This window comes from Elephas maximus, chromosome 6 (genome assembly GCF_024166365.1).
Source record: "Elephas maximus indicus isolate mEleMax1 chromosome 6, mEleMax1 primary haplotype, whole genome shotgun sequence".
NCBI lineage: Eukaryota > Metazoa > Chordata > Mammalia > Proboscidea > Elephantidae > Elephas > Elephas maximus.
Window position 1 is genome coordinate 100,973,850 of NC_064824.1, and position 20,223 is coordinate 100,994,072.

At 42.8% G+C, this 20,223-nt stretch overlaps 1 protein-coding gene across 5 annotated transcripts in view; it reads left to right on the top strand.

Annotated features, from left to right (window-relative positions):
* The window catches only part of KIAA2012 (KIAA2012 ortholog), a 143,727-nt gene that overhangs the window by 56,143 nt on the left and 67,361 nt on the right, over positions 1-20,223 (top strand). The window lies entirely within an intron of this gene.

The following is a 20,223-nucleotide window of genomic DNA, read 5'->3' on the forward strand; positions in this document are numbered from 1 at the left end:
GCACGTTGTTAAGGAAGCTTCCTCCAATCCTGATGCCCCGTTTTCCCTCATATAGTCCAGCTTCTCAAATTATTTGCTCAGCATACTGATTAAATAAGTATGGTGAAAGGATACAACCCTAACACACACCTTTCCTGACTTTAAACCACGCACTATCCTCTTGTTCTGTCCAGACAACTGCCTCTTGATCTATCTACAGGTTCCTCATGAGCACAATTAAATGCTCGGGGATTCCCATTCTTTGCAACAGAATCCATAATTTGTTATGACCCACACCAATAGCCGATACGAACTTCCCAGGCTTGTGAGTTAGCCACCTTGTGAACACATCCTCCCGCTCCAGTTAAGCCTTCTGATGACTGCATTCCTGGCTAACATGTGATCGCAATTCCATGAAAGACCCTGAGACAGAACCACTCCCAGATTCCCACAGAAACTGTGTGAGATATAATAAATGTTTATTGTTTTAAGTCACTAAGTTGGGGCAATTTGTTTTGTAGCAATAGGCAGCTAATATACTTGACACCATTTCCTGGTGATCTGCAATTAGGTAAACAGAAAAATGAAGGGTCCAAGAATATCCCCACTGGTCCCCAAACACTGATTATTAGGGGCAAACAGGTATTAAGTGGTTGACTTACCCTTCACTCTGCACATTTGTCATTTGTGATAACATTAGTTGTAGGGGTAGTAGCACAGCCATCTACTTCTTTACCCCTCTTAGCTTCAAGGACCCAAGGATAAAAGAATCCTTTCCATGTTAAAAATCCATGGGATATTTAACACAGTATGATTTTCCTTGAGTAGCCTGTCTCTTAGCAGCTGTTATACCTCCCTAGTGCTAATGCATGGAGGTTTAAAGGAGGGAAGTTCTTTAGATCAGCAGTGTGAGGATGAAGAAAGAGCTCTGGACTTAATGTCCAAGTCTTGGGTTCCAGATCTGTGAGTTCTGTGATCATAGGCAAATAACTTCATGGCTTGGGACCTCAGCTTCCTCAAGTGGAAAGAGGAGTTAGGATTAGATCCAAACCTCCAGTACATGTCCATAGGACTCCAATTCCTCAGAAGGCTAATATACATTACCTAAAAAAGAACAGGTTCTGAGGTCAAATAGGTTTGGGAACCAGTAGGCTAAAATTAAGTTGATTCTTTACTGCAGGACTTCACAGAGCCTTTAATATGCTAACATAATTATGACTCTTCGAGTTGAAGGTGTGCATTATTTCCCAAACTTATTTGATCACTGAATATTTTAAGCAAGGCATCTTGTGGATTAAATGACTTTTCGAACACACTTTGGAAAATGCTAAACTAGATGATTTCTAAGGCTCCTTCTAACTCTAACGCTCTATGGTTCTAAATATGCCACTTTCTTCAAGAGGACTCTCTCAATAGGGCAGTTCTATTGTCTAAATCTAAAGCAGGATCTCAGTCACTCGATACTTTATGATTTCTCTTATTTTCATCCTCCAAACATCAGTTCTGAACCGTAGGGCCCACAGTCCATCTATCTCTGGGTGGGAAGAAGTAGAGAAAGATAGGAAGAGACCCTTGTGGCAGTAATTTACATTTTCCCTTTGCCCAATCAGTGCTTGTTAATGATCCATAAGAAATAATGTTGGCAGAGTCCTGGTGAGCTCAGGTCAAATGTTTGAATAAAGGAAAACATGGCTCCTATGCTGGATATGGCGGATTGGCATCTCCTTCCAGTGGCCCTTCCCACACTGCAGAGGCTAGAAGGCTAAAAACTACATTTCCCAGATAACCTTTGCAGCTAGGGAGCTGGATGCAAATTAGGTTTCTACCAGTTAGATGTACTTGCATAAGATTTGCAGGGCAGTAGTGAGGTTGAGGCAACTCCTGAAACTTTTGGCTGCTTATGTTGTCAAGCAAGTTCACAAAGACTGAGCATGTCAAGAGGCAATTGCTGCAGTAACTTTTTAAGCACTAATTCTCTATAGTAAGTCCATTTCTTTTTAAAATATCTGGGTTTACATTCTGATGTGCTCCCCTTAAAGAAATTACGGAAGATTCCCATCAGGCTCAGCGTAGTGCAATTCTGGGTTTATCAGCTGTACAATGCTGAGTGCTCTGGGAGGGGCAGGCTATGGGAGCTGTGTTTCTCCAGGACTTCAGATAAAAGCAGGGTTCTTTTCTTCACTGTTGTGAAAGCAACAAGGCCTCAGCAACCTACACTGGAGGGTGTTCCCATAGCCACAAGCAGAGAGGGCTAGAAAACACTACAGACTCTCCTTTTCCTTGACAAAAACCCCTTATGATTACCATAAGCACAAAGACTCCTCTATGTCATAACTTCGCTGAAAATGTCGAATCACCACCACTTTACTGGATTCCAAAGAAGAGAAAACATTCAAAAATAATAGTTTGCTCTGAACTCACTGAAAATTCTTTTTTTTTTTTTTAAGAAAATATTCAACAGGAAGTACTGAAGAATATTTAACTCATCTTTATTTTTACATACTTCTTATTTCTTATAGAGCCTGTGAAGTTATGGATACCACCTCCCTTACATTTGTTCTGTCTCAGGGAACCAAGAGTCAGGAGGGAACTTAGGCATCATTTTCATCAGTGTTTAGGCAGAGAAAGCATTTTATCGGACTCTTGCTTAAGAGTCTAATAGGTAAAACAGATAAAATTTGAGCTGCCCTGGCTTTAGTGGGGATGGGGTCTCTGAATGTGTCCCCACCAACTTCCCCACAGCCCAGCTAACCCTTTTCCTCCTAAGATGGTTGCTGGGTGGGGAGGCAAGCAGAGGAGGGTGGTCTCTGCAGAGCCACTAGAGCTATGAGACCACAGTTTGAAAACCCTCTCATTTTATGAGGAAGGAAGTTGAGCCCCAAAGAGGTGTGGTGAATTGTTCAAAGTCACACAGTTTCTAAGTGGCAAATGCAAGGCTTGAACCCAGATGTTCCTGCACCTGCATCCAGTTAGGTCAAAGTTCTTCCTACTGAATCACACTGCCTCTAGTCCCTCTTGTCAAAGTTTCTGGACTTCAAGAACCACCTTCATTGTGACCCCTTCCTTGACCACCTCAGGCCACATTGATTGCTACCTTCCCAGGTTCCGCTCATTTTTTCTGCCTGGACCTCAGACCAGCCACTTCCTCCCTTCTTGTATCTTTTTTGCTCTGGTTATTCTTTTTACCTAGCTTTAAAATTCCTTGTGAACAGATCCCCCTCATTTACTTCTGAATATCTCGGAGAACACAGTAGGGTCTTCCCAGAACATCACCCATAAATATTGATTGAAACTGTGAATAGCAGAGACATTGTTTCCCAATATCCATTCCTCCATTATTCCTTTTATTGATGGAATCCCCCACCCTGAATTTTAGCAGAACATGTGGCTGCTTAGCTAGAGACCATAGTCCCTAGCCTCTCTTGCAGCTAGGTATGGCCAAGTTTGGGCTAAGAGAATGTGAATGGAAGTAATGTGTACAACTCCCAAGGCATTTTCTTAAAAGGAAACTACTTGCCCTCTTCTTCCTCTTTCCCTCTTGGACTTGGTTGTGGTGGTGACAACAACGTGGAAGAGCATAACACTCTGTGGGATGGTAGAACAACAAGATAGGAGAAACCAGGATATTCAGACAACTTTAAATGGCAGAGCTACTTCAGTCTGCCTGCTTACCTCTGGACTCATGCGAATGGGAAATAAATGTTTATTGGGGTCTCTGTTACAAGCTTACCTTGTGTCTTAACTAATATAATACAACTAAAATACTTGCCCAACCTACTTCATGTTGCTTTGCAAAACTCAAACCACCTCATACTTGCACTTCACCATGTAAAGTATTAAGTGAAATCCCAATATGAAATAGCATTGGACCTAAAGGATAGAAGACCTATTATGTAATTGTTTGGCTCCTTTGACAAAACGTGCTGAACACCTTCCATGTGCAAGGGACATGGAAGGGTGTTAATACTGAGAGTGAACACTGTTAGACATTGTGCTACATATGCGATCTCATTCCATCATGACAATAATCCCAGGAAGTGAGTATTTTCATTCACCTATTGTAGATGAAGGTCCCTGAGTGCTGAAAACAGTTTGTGCTCAGCTACTAATGAAATGGTTGGCAGTTCAAACCCACCCAATGGTGTCATGGAAGAAAGGCCTAGCGATCTGCTTCTGTAAAGATTACAGCCAAGAAAACCCTATGGAGCTCAGTTCTACTTTGTAACCATGGGGTCACCATGAGTCGGAATCGACAGCAACTGGGGTTTTTGTTTTTGCTTTTTTGTGCATGTGTTGTTTATCATAGATGAGGAAATTCAAACACAGAGAGGATAAGGCCCTTGTGCAAATTGATTACACCTGGTAAGCAACAGCCCTAGGCTTGGTTCCCAGGCCTGTCTGTCCCAGAGAGTGTGCTCTGCTCACCCCACTTCTTAGGCTCAACACCAGGGATCATGGCTCCTGCCCTCAAGAACCTCACAGTCTATGTGAAGGAGAAATACACAAGCAACTAACTCTACCACAAGCCAGAATGAAATGTGTGCTTAGTATAGGCCTGAGCAGCAAGATTCAGGGTGTTCAAGGAAAGAAGAATTAATTCTAATCTAGGGAGCTGGGAAGGGTTTCTCAGAGGAATCCCCATTTGCACCAACCTTTGAGAAATTAGAAGAAGGGAATAAACAGAGAAGAGGAGGGAAAGACACACGCAGCTGAGGGGCCAGCATGGGAACAAAGGCAAAAAGTAGGAAAGTAGAGTACGTTTGGGAAATGATGAGTAGCCCAGTGTGAATGGACTGTGGAGGGCCTTAATGGGGGAGATGGGGCAGAAAGGCAGCCCAGGCCAGACCTGGGAAGGCCTTGTATGTCAGGACAGAGGATAGAGCTGCTTTTTAGGCAACAAGGAATGAAAGAAGATGTTTGAGGAAGGGAGCGTGCAACCCAGTATGTGTGCCAGCATGAATGAACTGGCAAGAGGAAAGGCACGGGGCTCAGTTAGGAGGCTACTGGAATCATCCAGAGGCTGCTGAGGAGAATGTGGAAGGAAGACAGTGAGCAAATTAAAAAGACACCTCAAAGGGAAGATCCCAAGGGCTGCCAAGTGGACGTGGAAATCTTGACCGAGGAACCAGAGACAAGCTTGTTTGCAGAGTCTCCGTTTCAGTCTTTGCAAAATTGGCTGCAACTCTCATCTATAATTCTCTACTCAAATGATCTTTTTTCTGTTTTCACTTTCAGCTAAGAGGATTACTTCAGGGTGTGTATATATGTGTGTCTCATGTATTGTAATTAAGATAAAACAACATTTAAGGCCCTGGAGCCCAGTTACCCTGAGAGAGCATACACAGGGCCATGGACCTCTCCCACGTGGCACTCAGCTTCATTGGCCCCCCTCCTTTTAAGCTGAACTCCCACAAGCACAGATAAAAAATAAATTCCACTGCCATGTGCCTCTCAGCTCTTCTGCAATGCAATGTGGCTGTTTTCTGGTTTATGCACTCAAGGGGAAGTGGTTGAGTTTCCTAGCAGACGACTGTGGTAAACAGTAAGAGTCCTGAGGAAAGCCCTAATAGCAAAGAGACGTGAGGCAAAGGGCAAGGCAGTAAGCCGTGATGGAAAGTGTTCAAGTAACCCGCGGGTACCTTCTTACCCCAACACACACTGAAGTTTCTCTTTCATGATTGTTTTAGCCTCTTTTTCCCTTTCAACCACCAACCACTCAACTCTTTGAGGGAAAATTAACATTCATTATGCAATTTATCTCTCTCCTTTTAATCCAGAGTGTCTGTCTCCAAGGTCCCTACTCAATAATTAATGTTTGTTCTCATTTCCCATTCTCCAGAGCATCTATTCTCAAACCGTAGGGTCAACAATTAACACTAATTATGGTTTTCCTCTCTCCAGTGGTGGGTCTCAGAATCCCTAGTTGCTCTGCTAGGTCTAAATCATCTGCATGCATGCGGCTGTGTGTGTGCGTGTGGCTGTGCGTGTGTGTGCAGCTGCGTGTGTGCGTGTGGCTGTATGTGTGCATGCAGCTGTGTGTGTACCTGTGGCTATCTGTGTACGTGCGGCTGCGTCTGTGCATGTGGCTATGTGTGTGTGCATGCAGCTGCATGTGTACGTGTGGCTGTGTGTGTATGTGTGGCTGTGTGTGCATGTGGCTGTGTGTGTACGTGCGGCTGCGTGTGTGCATGTGGCTATGGGTGTGTGCATGAGGTTATGTGTGTGCATGTGGCTGTGTGTGCATGTGGTTATGTGTGTGTGCATGAGGCTATGTGTGTGCATGTGGCTATGTGTGTGTGCGTGTGGTTATGTGTGTGTACATGCAGCTGCATGTGTATGTGTGGCTGTGTGGGTATGTGCGGCTGTGTGTGTGCATGTGGCTGTGTGTGTGGCTGCGTGTGTGCGTGTGGCTGTGTGTATATGTGTGGCTATCTGTGTACGTGTGGCTGCATGTGTGCATGTGGCTATGTGTGTGTGCATGCGGCTGCGCGTGTATGTGTGTATGTGGAGCTGTGTGTGTGCATGTGGATGTGTGTGTATGTGTGGCTGTGTGTGCATGGTTGTATGTGTGCATGTGGCTGTGTGTGTGTGTGGCTGCATGTGTGTCTGTGGCTGCATGTGTGCATGTGGCTGTGTGCGTGGTTGTATGTGTGCATGTGGCTACATGTGTGCATGTGGCTGCATGTGTGCGTGTGGCTATGTATGTGCATGTGGCTGCGTGTGTGTCTGTGGCTGCGTGTGTGTGTGGCTGTGTGTGTGCATGTGGCAGTGTGTGTGCGTGTGCCTGTTTGTGTGTGGCTGTGTGTATATGTGGCTGTGTGTGTGCGCATGGCTGTGAGTGTACATGTGGCTGCATGTGTGTGTGTGGCTGTATGTGTGGCTGCATGTGGTTGTGTGTGTGCATGTGGCTGCATATGTGCATGTGGCTGTGTGCTTGTGGCTGCGTGTGTGCGTGTGGCTGTGTGTGTGGCTGCCTGTGTGCATGCCACAATGGAAACACATCTAGGAGTGGGCTTTTCCAAGCCCACCACAATTCAGCAAATCAATAAAGCCCATTCTTTTTTTGGCAACCTCTCTAGTATATTTATTATCAGTAACGAGACAAGGAAGGAAATTGTAAAGAGGATTTGGAAATTAGTTTGGGTGGGCATTTAGACTGGAAGATCTGTAAATCTTTTCCAGTTTGAATTTTTTAGGATTCACTTTGATTTTTTCCTCCCTATCTATCTCTCTTTCTCTTTTTCTTTTTTCTCTTTCTCTCTCTTACATACACACACACACACAATTTTCCTTTAAAAACTTTTCTTCCTCTCCTCAGAAAGTTAAATAGAGATTTACCCTACATGACCTAGCAGTTTCATTCCTAGGTATATGCCCAAAGACTTCAAAGCAGGGACTTAAACAGATACATGGACACCAGTGTTCACTGCAGCACTATTCACAATAGCCGAAAGGTAGTAAGAACCCCAGCGTCGATCAACAGATGAAGGGACAAACAAGATGTGGTACATGCATACAATGGAGTATTATTTAGTCATAAAGAGGGACAAAATTCTGATACATGCTACAACATGGATGAACCTTGAAAACATTATGCTGAAAAAAAAAACCTGCTGAGTGAAATAAATCAGATACAAAAGAACAAACATGATATGATTCTACTTATATAAAATATCTAGAATAGGCAAATACATTGAGACAGAAAATAGATTAGTGATGACCAGGGGTTGGGGAAAGGAGGGTATGGGAAATTATTGCTTCAGGGATACTGAGTTTCTGTTTGGGGTGGTGAAAAACTTTTGGAAATAAACAGTGATAATGGTTGTACAACAAGGTGAATGTAATTAATGTCACTGAACTGTACACTTAAAAATGGTTAAAATGGCAATTTTTTTTAATTGTGCTTTTGTTGAAAGCTTACAGAGCAAAATTAGTTTCTCATTAAACAATTAATACACATATTGTTTTGTTACATTGGTTGCCAACCCCTCGACACGTCAACACTCTCCCCTTCTCAACCTTGGGTTCCCATTTCCATTCATCCAGCTTTCCCTTCCTCTCCTGTCTTCTTGTCCTTGTCCCCAGGCTGGTGTGCCCATTTAGTCTCACATACATGGTTGAACTATGTGTGTTATTGTTTGTTTTATAGGCCTGTATAATCTTTGGCTGAAGGGTGTACCTCAGGAGCGACTTTAGTACTGAGTTAAGAGGGTGTCCAGGGCCCATATTGTCAGGGTTTCTTCAGTCTCCGTCAGACCAGTAAGTCTAGTCTTTTTTTTTTTTTTTTTTTTTTGGTGAGTTAGAACTTTGTTCTACGTTTTTCTCCAGCTCCGACTGGGACCCTCTGTTGTGATCCCTGTCAGAGCAGTCAGTGGTGGTAGCCACTAGTTGTGCTGGACTCAGTCCAGTGGAGGCTGTGGTAGTTGTTGTTCATTAGTCTTTGGACTAGTCTTTCCCTTGTGCCTTTGGTTTTCTTCATTCTCCCTTGCTCCAGATGGGGTGGGACCAGTAGACATATCTCAGACTGCTGCTCACAAGCTTTTAAGACCCCGAATGCTATTCCCCCAAGCAGGATGTAGAACATGTTATGCCAATTGAGCTAGATGTCCCCCGAGACCATGGTCCCCAGCCCTTAGCCCAGTAACTCGGTCCCTCAAGAAGTTTGAATGTGTCTATGACTTTTTTTTTCCTACGACTTTGCCTTGGTCAAGTTGTGCTGACTTCCCCAGTGTTGTGTACTGTCTTACCCTTCACCAAAGTTACCACTTATCTTTTGTAAAAAAAAAAAAAAAAAAACCTTCGCCGTTGGAGTTGATTCCAACTTATAGTGATCCAATAGGACAGAGTGGAACTGTCCCATAGAGTTTCCAAGGGCTCCTGGTGGATTCGAACTGCAGACCTTTTGGTTAGCAGCCATAGCACTTAACCACTATGCCACCAGAGTTTCTTTTGTCTAGTTAGTGTTTTCCTCTCCCTGCCCCTTCTCTCCCTCATAACCATCAAAGATTGTTTCTTTCTGTGTGTAAACCTTTTCATGAGTTTGTACAATAGTGGTCTCATACAGTATTTGTCCTTTTGTGATTGACTTATTTCACTCAGCATAATGTCCTCCAAATTCATTTATGTTGTGAGATGTTTCACAGATTCATCATTGTTCTTTATCTTTGCATAGTATTCCAATGTGTGTATGTACCATAGTTTTTGTTTATCCATTCATCTGTTGATGGGCACTTAGATTGTTCTCATCTTTTTGCTATTGTGAAAATGGCAAATTTTTTGTTATATATTTTACCACAATGAGCTTTTTAAAAATTCCTCCTCCATTTAGGATACACTTAGGAACCTACCTTTGTTATCTATTATCTCTTCCTTAGCTATCTTTTTCAGGTCTGTCATCCTAATCCTCTTTAGCCATTCAAACAGCCTTGTTTTAACTAGTTTTCATTTTAACTGACAAGGACAGCTAGAATAATTCTCAGCCAAGGTGGCTCTAACAGAACACAAAAAAAAAGTCATCAGGGGCTGTGAAAAAGCCTGTCTGTCCTTTTGGCTAGAATCTGATGGGCTGGATTCCCTCCTGTCCCCCCTGGTCCAGCCCTCATGTTGGTGCTACAGCTGGAAACCGGGGCTCCTCAAGCTTGGCTGTCATCCCCCTGTTGCTGCACGCGCTGGGGCCTCACCCCACATCTGCTCTTCAAATCTGGGCATCTCCTCACAGCGTATGTCAAACATTAACTGTTTCAAAGTTTTCCTCTCAGAATTTTAGCATCATGATCCCTGTAGGGTTTTGCCTTTAAACATCTTGCATAAAAACATTATTTTCCTCAGTGTTTCTTAATCCTACATCGACCTTCTCTCATGGCAGTGTCTATGGGTTTTCAAAACCACCCAATGCATTATGAAGTTTTAAGCATCAAGGCATTCCACCTAGGGTTTGTCCCTGTCTTGGTGTAAGGAAAATAGTTTTGTTTTTTTTTTTAAAGAATTTTTCACACTTTCCCATAAAATTCTTATTGTTTTTCAGCTTCTGAATCTGTCAGTTCAAATGTCAGCCATGAAAAGGAAGGGTCTAGTACTCAATACTTTCTAAAAAGGAAGTCCTCCTCCAAAAGTCACCTGTACTTCTCCTCTATGTTATTTGACTAATGGGTATGTTATTTCATACCTGTTGTTGCTGGGTGCCATCGAGTCAGTTCCGACTCATAGCAACCCCATGTGACAGAGCAGAACTGCCCCATAGGATTTTCTAGGCTGTAAATTTTTTTTTTTTTAATCTTTGTGGAAGCAAACTGCTAGGCCTTTCTCCTGAAGAGCTGCTGGACGAGTTCAAACTACCAACCTTTTGGTTAGCAGCCAAGCACTTACCTGTTATAACACCAGGGCTCCTTATTTCATACATAGACCTCCGTAAACACACGATTTTCCCTAAATATACCAATAAGTAGGAAAAAGTTTTCACTTCTTGGCGAGCCTATGAAGGGTGATGTCTTCATGAGTTACGCATGAGCATCCTGCGTGCTGTGATCTGAGTGCAAATATTAGAGAGAAGTCGATGGAACCAAGTGCTTGCTCTTTGCTGGTCCAGGAAAGGTATGGTGCAGGAACGTCCTGTGGGTTCTGCAGGCTGTGCATCACACAGTTCACACTACAATGAGGTGGACATTACATTTAAGTGCCCCCTAGAGTTGCTGTGGGGCAGTTCTACCCTGTCCTGTAGGGTCGCTATGAGTCAGAATTGACTCAACGGCAGTGGGTATAGGTTTTTTTGTTAGAGTTGTGCAAAGGAGCACTGGTGGTACAGTGGTTAGGCATTTGGCTGCTAAGTGAAAGGTCTGTGGTTCTGACCCACCAGCTGCTCTATGGGAGAATGATGCGGCAGTCTGCTTCCATAATAATTACAGCCTTGGAAACCCTGTGGGGCAGTTCTACTCTGTCCCGTAGGGTTGCTATGACTCAGAAGTGACACAACAGCAATGGATAAAGTCGTGCACAGCTCAGCCAGCGCCACTGCATTCCAGGAAACTACCCGGAAAAGGCTCTTAGGCCTGTATGATGGGCTGAGGCCAGTTCTGCCTCTTCCAAGCTTCCTTTTATATTTTGTTCCCCTCATGGAGAGATATGCAAGAACTGGGAGTGTAGGTTGGCTTTGTAGCCCAACCCCGACACACAGACCTTACTGCTTCTGCATCAGACTAGGGGGAAGGGGTGACTATGCAGAGACTTTTTCTCTCTACTAAAAATAGTCTTTGGTTAATAGGGAAACGCATGTGGTCTTCCTCACCACTTTTTTGGGGGCAGGCAGCAATGAATCCTGCATGAGGGACCTGCTGTATTAACAGGAAGCAATGCCATGGATTAAGGACTCCAGAGCTGAGTGGAGGGAATCGTTTCTGCTAGAGTTTGCAAAACTAGAAGGAGAAAAGGCACAGTCACATGCTTGCCAATCTCAAAGTCTGCAAGCAGAGTAACGCCTAGTGCAGTCTGCACTACCCTCTCTTCTGCCTCCTCGGAGAGACATTCCGACCACGGTGGGAATAGTTTCAATGTCGCTAACATTCATTGTCATTCGTTGGTTGGAACTGGGCCAGAGCAGCTTTTAAAATAGGAGCCCTTCATTGAAAGAAGGAGGGAGCCCTGGTGGCGCAGTGGTTAAGAGTTGAGCTGCAAACTGAAAGGTCATTGGTTCAAACCCACCAGCCACTTCGTGGGAGAAAAGATCTGGCGAACTGCTCCCATAAAGATTATAGCCTAGGAAACCTTATGGGACAATTCTACTCTGTTATACACGGTTGTTATGTGTTATAATCAACTCAGTGCCAGTGGGTTTGGTTTCAGTGAAAAAGGATGATGATGATGATGTTGGACACTGCTGTTATCTATCTTTGATATGCCAAACAATGTGCTGAGTGCTTTGCATTCATTATTTTATTTACACAATCCTCATGGCAATGATGATGGTAAATCCTATTACTATCTTCATTTTTTATCTAGGACAATGTAGCGCAGAGAGGTTAAGTGACTTGCCCGAGGTCACACAGCTAAGTGGTGAAGCTGGGATGTGAACTACCTACAAACATGCATTCTTAACACTGTGCATGTTTAGTGGTAGTGTCAGTCTAAATAGGCATATTTGCCTCTGACGATACATCAGAGTTTACAAAGTCCCTGACTTAATGAAGACTAATACAAACAATGCCTTCCGTTGCACATTCTCCCTCCAGTTCCCCTTACTCAGCATCAGACACCCTTTTGCAGATAATACTGAAAATAATTTGCAACTTTGTGAGATAGTATGAGGAGAAAATAGAAAAATGTAGGAACACTTTGGAAGAACCAAACCCTTGAGGCAGATTTGCAATGAAGATAGGCCTGTTTACAAGGTAGCTCCCCAGATCAAAAATATTTTTAATACAGCCTAAAATGTTACAATTTCACTTTGTTCTGCTATTAAAATCTTACCAATAAAATGTTCACTTTGGACTCAGAAGCATCTTCTTTTAAAATGCCGACACTTCTGAGAGGCTAATAGTCATTCACACTTTAGGAAAAAAATCATTTAATCAGATATTGTCCTCTTGCAACCTAGCTGAGAAGAATGCTCTGGGGTAGTAAGAGTTTTGACAGGGGTAAAAACAGAAGTGGGTAATTTTGAGCTAAGGAGAGTGTTGTAGCATGCCTGGCTAGTGAGGTGCCCCAGAGGGCTGGATAAACAGAAGAGCATTAGCTATCTGGGGAAGGAGAAGGAGAAAAGCACAGAAAGGTAGATGACAGAATGCCAAAGACAAACTTGGCCTATATCAGAATTGCCCCATGGCAAACTCCATGTCCAGGAAGGGGAAGGAAAACTTTTATTCCTTCTCTCTATTCTTAACCAACCCCCTCCAAAAAAAAAAACCCTATTGCCATAGAATTGATTTCAACTCATAGCGACCCTATAGGACAGAGTGGAACTGCTCCATAGAGTTTCTAAGGAGCAGCTGGTGGATTTGAACTGCCAACCTTTTGGTTGGCAGCCAAGATCTTAACCACTGTGCCACCAGTGTTCCCTCTCTGTTCCTAGTAACTAATAAAAATCTCTTTCTTATTTTCAAGCCTTTAAACATACTCTTTCGTCTGCCTGGACTTCAAGAGCAGATTATCTAATAAGCAAGGTAAGCATGGGCTTACTTGTGCTTACTTACTAATCTGTAGTGAACAATTTCACATGGGTTTCACTTTGATATGGCATGGTGAAACCCATGTGAAATTGTTCACTACAGATTAGTAAGTAAGCACAAGTAAACCCATGCTTACCTTGCTTATTGGAAAATCCACCCCTGACCTACAGCATAATTCCCCAACTTCTCTTATGCTTACCTTGCCTATTGGATAATCCACCCCTGACCTTCAGCATAATTTGCCATCTCCTCTTATGCCCCAAATTTTTCCCCTTTGCCTGGTTAACTCCTACTCATCCTTCAGTTCCCAATTTAGCTCCCAGGATGACTTCCCTCCAGGCAGCTTCTCTGCCCCCACCCCCACCCCCAGTTGGGTGACTGGCCTCCTCCACAAGCTCACATTGCGCCCGTCCTTACCCCATCTCCTCACGTCTTTCACAGTATTGCCTATTTTCTAGACTTTTCACTCCATTAGGCTGCAAGTTCTTTAAGGGCAGAGACCCACTTGTCACCCCAGTACCTGCTACAACATGGCAGGCAAAATCTACGTAGGTATTTCCTAAATTTTTGATGAATGAAAGAGTTCAGCTACAACATGGGTCAAACAGACTTTTTTTTCAAGTAAACTTAGGATTTGTTATGGATTTAATTGTGTCCTCAAAATTATGTGTTGTAAATCTTAATCCCTAGATTTGTGATTATAATCCCATTTGGAAATGGGTTTTCTTTGTTATGTTAAGCCATATCAGTGTAGGGTGTGTTTTAAGCCAACCACTTTTCACATATAAAAAGAGAAGAAAGCAGAGATGGGGGATGATAGATGCCATGCCACATGAAGATCACCAAGGAGCTAAGGAATAGAAGCTGAAGAGACAAGAACCTTCTTCTACAGCTGAGAGAGAGAGAAAGCCTTCCCCTAGATCCAGTGCCCTGATTTCGGACTTCTAGCCCCCTAAGCTGTGAGAAAATTAATTTCTGTTTGTTAAAGCCATCCACTTGTAGTATTTCTCCTATAGCAGCACTAGAAAACTAAGACAGGATCCTAATCACCATGTACAACATAGTTTCTGCAGGAAATTACATTCCAGTAGGGCTGCCTATATAAGCATAGAGTACTCCTTTCAGGGCTTAGAATAAACTTATTTGTTCCCTTCATTTGCTCAATGATCTTGACAAAAATTCTTGTATCTTTTTATGTTTAACATTTCCTATATGTTTTTAAGAAATGGATATAACTCTACTCTGGAAATGTCGAATACCCCCTGTAATTAAGTTGAAAGAGCACTTTAAAACTGTTCACTGAGATCACCTGTAGAAGTTTCTATCCTTAGAAGCAAGGGTGGTAAGACTGCACCTCACATACTTTAGACATGTTATCGGGAGGGACCAGTCCCTGGAGAAGGACATCAAGCTTGATAAAGTAGAGGGCAGGCGAAAAAGAGGAAGATCCTCAACGAGATGGATTGACGCAGTGGCTGCAACAATGGGCTCAAACATAGCAACAAATGTGAGGGTGACGCAGGACTTGGCAGTGTTTTGTTCTGTTGTACATGAGTCAGAACTGACTCAACAGCACCTAACAACAACAATGGAGGTTTCACAACTTTTTGTTTTCTGTTTGATCATTTGGCTTTACTGAATATTTTCAGATAAACATGATAGGATTCTGGAAAATTATACAGATGGTGGACTTTGGGTATTTGTGGACTAAAAAGTCAGTTTCAACTATTTGGAAATGACCTCAAAAGTCAGGAACACATACAATTTCTCATTTACAGAAGCATGAAGTCAAACCATAGACATCATGAAGCTGAGAGACAGAAGACAGCCATACGCTAGTGAGTGGGCCTTGCCAACCTCCCGGTACTCCCATCTCAGCAGCATGGTCTATATTCACTGCAACATCTGCACTAGCTTTTGTGAAGTTGTTTTTCAAAAAGAAGAATATTGTTTCTTTATATTTTCAATTGCCTTAAAAAAAAAAAAGCCAATTGGCGGGGCCAGTGCTGGAAATAAGAGAAAGTAAAATGGTCTTAAAAAGTGATGATTCTCTGCCAAAAATTGTTTTATAAATCAATCTAATCCTTTATTTATAGTCTCATTAAGAGTCTAAAGAACTCTCTAATCTTTTTTAGTTGTTTCAGTTTTATTGGGGATATGGTATACCCGAGGGGTATTCATACATCTAAGGGTTCTTGAGATTCTCAGAATGTATTCCTCCCGAATGGGCAGGATCTGCTCTTCATTTATGGCATGAAACGCACAAGACAACAGGGTCTCACTCGAGCAGGAAAGTAGTACTTAGCACAGCCCATTTTAAGGCTGGTATACATTCTAATTACGGGTATTATCCTCTCACAGACAGCATTGTACTTCAGGAGACATCTCGAAATGTTCTTTTTGACAATGAATGCAACCCCATTCCTCTTCGATTTATCATTCCCGACATAACATACCATCTGATTGTCCTATTCAAAATGCCAATACCAATCCATTTCAGCTCACTGATGCCCAGGATATCAACGTTTATGCCTTCCATTTCTTTTTTGATGATTTCCAATCTTCCTAGATTCATACTTTCTATTATTAATGGATGTTTGCAGCTGTTTATTCTCATTTTGAGTTGTACCAAATCAGCAAATGAATGTCTCAGAAGCTTGACTCTATCCACATCATTAAAGTTGAGTCTGCTATGAGGAGACAGCTCTTCCGCAGTCATCTTCTGAGTCCCTCCCAACCTGAGAGGCTTATCTTCTGGCACTGTATCAGATAACGTTCAGCTGCTATTCATAAGGTTTTCACTGGCTAATTCCTTTCAGAAGTAGACCACCAGGTCCTTCTCCCTAGTCTGTCTTAGTCTGGGAAGCTCAGCTCAAGCCTGTCCACCATGGGTGACCCTGCTGGTTTTGAATACTAGTGGCATAGCTTCCAGCATCACAGCAACACGCACCCCCCCCCTCACACAGTAACAAACTGACAAACGTGTGGGACTGAAGAATTAATGCCTTTGAATTAAGGTGTTGGTGAAGAATATTAAATACACCATGGACTGCCAGAAGAATGAACAAATCTGTCAAAGAATAAGTACAACCAGAATGCACCTTAGAAACAAAGATGGCAAAACTTCATCTCACCTACTTTGGACATGTTATCAGGAAGGACCAGTCCCTGAAGAAGAACATCATGCTTGGTAAAGTAGAGGGTCAGTGAAAAAGAGGAAGACCCTCAACAAGATGGTTTGACACAGTGGCTGCAACAATGGGCTCAAGAATAACAACAGAGGATGGCGCAGGCCCGGGTGGTGTTTCGTTCTGTTGTACATAGGGTCGCTATGAGTTGGAACCAACTCGATGGCACCTAACAACAACAACATACATCCTAAGATATAGATATAAGTGTGTGTGTGTGTGTGTGTGAGTTATATTCCTCAACCTATAATAAAGTTTAGAATATTGATTTTCTTCTGTCAGACTGATAAACAAATTACAACTTTTGTTAACCAGTAATCCATAAATACTGTTTTCTATTTCATCACCCTTCAAAAAGACCAAAAAGAAACATGAGGCTTTTCTTAAGGATTCTTTTTTCCTCCTAGTTTCTCTCTCTTATTTTTTCACACATCTCCCTGTGGCCTAAGGGTTTTCATTTGCTATTGTCTTAGATTGCCTACAATTCCTCATTTGGAAATCAGTGTAGACGCCAGCATCAGAACATGTCCAACAGAAAGAATCAGTTAAGTCTGTTTTTACAAAGTACATAGAGATTGCACATTCATTCATTCGTTCATTCATTCAACGAACACTAATTGACCATCCGTTGTGCTAGGCACTAGGATTTCAGTTGAGAGACAAAGGCCAGGCCTTAAAGTAATCCACAGTGGTGCAATGTGCTGAGAGTTATGAATGAGTACAGCCTAACTTAGCCAGGAGATCAGAGAAGGCCTTTGGAAGAAGACACTTAAGTTGGGTTTCTAAGGTTATATGTAGGATCTAGCCAAGCAAAGAAGATGGAAGGATACTCCAAGGGAAGGGACAATATGAAGGTGAAAGAGCATGGCAGATGGCAACATGGGAGAAATGTAAGCAGCTTGGAATGACTGGACCTCAGGGTACATGCAGGGGACAGAATGGTGAACAAAACAGTTGGTAAGGTAGGCAGGAGCCAGATCATAAGGGTCATCGGCAGCAACTAAAGAATCTACCCAAAGGCTGTGGGAGGCTGCTTACGTAGGGATTGACATAGCCAGATTTTTATTTTAAAGAAGTGGCTCTCCCAGCTATGGAGACTGAATCAGAGGGGGTAAGACTGGAAGCTGAGAGATCCAATGTCTATATTTGTTTAAGAGTCAGTGACCAAGAACCATATTTTCCAGAGATACAAGACCACCTCATGAATTAAAGTGACCACTTTGTACATAGATCCACCTTCAGTCTATTTTTCTAATTCCCTTCTTCTGCAAAGTCTTCTACCACAAGTATTCTCATTAATCCTATAATGTATCTTGATTGGAGGGTTTCTCACATAGTTGCTATTTTGTTGCTACTTAACTTTAAATTCCATTCCTTAGCCTGCCTTCCATTTTGGGCTTGGTAAACTGCCATGCAACTTTGGGCCTCTCCATATAATTTATGAACTTTCTATAGGGTTGCTAAGAGTCGGAATCAACTCAACGGCAGTGGGTTTGGTTTGGTTTGGTTTTTGAGAGAAGTTGGTATTTGCAAAGCTAAAGCCAGGCCCTCGAGACTTATCTAGTCTTGGTCTAAGAAGATATAAGCAGAAAAAAAGATTGTTATTCCAAATTAGAAGAAAAATATTGCCCTCACATTTACTAGGAATTTCCATATTTAAATTCAGACCAACTCCTGTGTTCTAGATCCATCCACTTGGCTCCTTTAACAGAGCTCTTTGGAGTATATCTTTAGCCTGCAGACTTTCTCAGGTCTTGAGGAACTGTTTGATACCCCCACTTTACCCTCCACTTCATCTAGGAAAATTTACAGCAAAAATGTGTAGCATAAACAGAGTCTTAAGTCTTGTCCCACGAAACTGATAATGACGATACTAGAGATCAGCTTGGGTCTTAGACTCTTGCATTAAACAAACAGACTTGAGATTTATTATCACAGGACAAACATACTATAGGTCATAGGCATCTTAAATCACATCCTATAAAATATAATATTTTTAGATATCATTCTTAAGGAAAGGTCAGCAGGACCATGGAAAGGCACCAGAATTATCCCTCCTTTTATGGGTAAGTTTATACTGGGAAAAAATTTTTTTTAATAATCTGGAATTTGCATTTGCATTTTCTATTTTTGACCAAAAAAAAACTATGAAGGTACAAAGGCTGACTTTTAGGCTTCCCTCAGCTAGTTTCTGCTGGGGACCAGCAAGCCCATGAGCAAAGCTGTAAGAAGGCAGAAACGCTTGTCGAGATCTGTTTGACAATGGATGCATCCCCTCGCCGATGACGAGCTGCTGTGGGTTATGGGGGAAGTTCTACAAGAGCATACTAGACATCAAAGTGTGCTTGTGCCTTGGAAACAGTATGTGTGGGAAAAGGCCCTAAGCATATTTAAAGAGGCTTCTGCCAGCACCTCCAACTGCCCTCATAGCCACCAAATGTGTGGCCACTTTGGAGCCTGTAGGCCTGAAGCCTTTCCCAAGCCCTGACATGCATCTAAGAAGGAGCCAGCTGGCCCACCTTGCCTGATACGGTGACTCTTTGGCGTTAGGTCTCTATTCTGACACCTGATAGGGCCCACCACAGTGTCCAAGAGAAATGAGAGTTCTGAAGCCATGGGAATAAATATGACTGTGTTTCATTTTTACTTAAAGCAACAAGCAACAACTTGGAAGACAAACACAGTCAACACAGATTTAAATAAAAGGAAAATTTAAGGCCCACTATCCCATGCAAGAATTGGATGCTCTTTCCTGCTTGCTTTTCAAGTTTTGAGTGTTTGGTGAAGGATCCCATGATTTGAAGAAGGCAAAAGAGGCTGGGGATGAGACCCCACCTAGCAAGGGTCATCTCTAAAACTGCCTGATTATCTGGCGGTAATGCTATCTGCTTGCTAAAAGCCTGTGGTTAGATTAATGCTAGAGCATGAAAGTCTGTTCAGGCCTGATGGTGGGCAGCCAGGGAAGGAATGTGTTTTCTGTTTATCTCTGTAGTGGCAGAAGTGTTCATCACGGCAAGATTCTGAGCTCCCAGTTTCAGACACGCCTGGAAGCTCTGCAATCTGTGAATGTGCACACCAGCTCTGGGATAATGAAAAAGAAATGGGTCTTGTGTTCACAGCCAGTTGCTTGGATGGGTCGATGGGTCAGTCAGTTTATTTGGCTTGATAACAGGGGTAGATCTTGCCACATTGTTCTGAGAGGAAGTTTTACCACTCCCATTGCTTTATCTCCCAGGAATGCAGTTGGAGTTGTGTCTCCTCCTTGACAGCTTGGGCCTCAGTAAATTAGCAGGGTCTTGACCCAAGAGATGGAGAAGTCCTAAGCGATTTTTCAGTTTCCTATCTAAAAATGTGTTTACATTTCTTGAACTCTGGCTGACTGATTCATTCTTCTGGTGTTGCAAGAACTTTCCTTATGTATCAGAATTTATAAGTTGCATTTCTAAGAGATCCATGGTTCCTTCCAAGCCACAGTGAAGTGAACCTCATCGCAACACAATTCTGCTGGGCCAGATTTGTCCAGAGGATGGATCGTGGCCAAGCAGCTGTGATGTGGCAAGCTCAAGCAAAGCTAACAGAAGGCAGTGTGATGTGGAGGGAAAAGTACAAGACGCTAAGTCAGATCTGGGTTCTAGTCCTGGTTTTGTACTATTTCAAGGGGTGGCACTGAACCAATCACATGAAACCACACTCTGGGCCTCAGTTCCCCAGCTGTCTTAAAATAGACACATTTCCAATCTGTGCAGAAGCCATGTTCAAACAAGGCAGACGAGGATAACTAGGAAACAGCAGGAAAGGGAAGGTCAGCCAGGTCAAAGAAGAGACAAAGATACAGAGTCATATATGGCTGTAGGCTCTTAAGAGAGCTGCTTATGAGTATTAGGTATGGAAAGAACTCT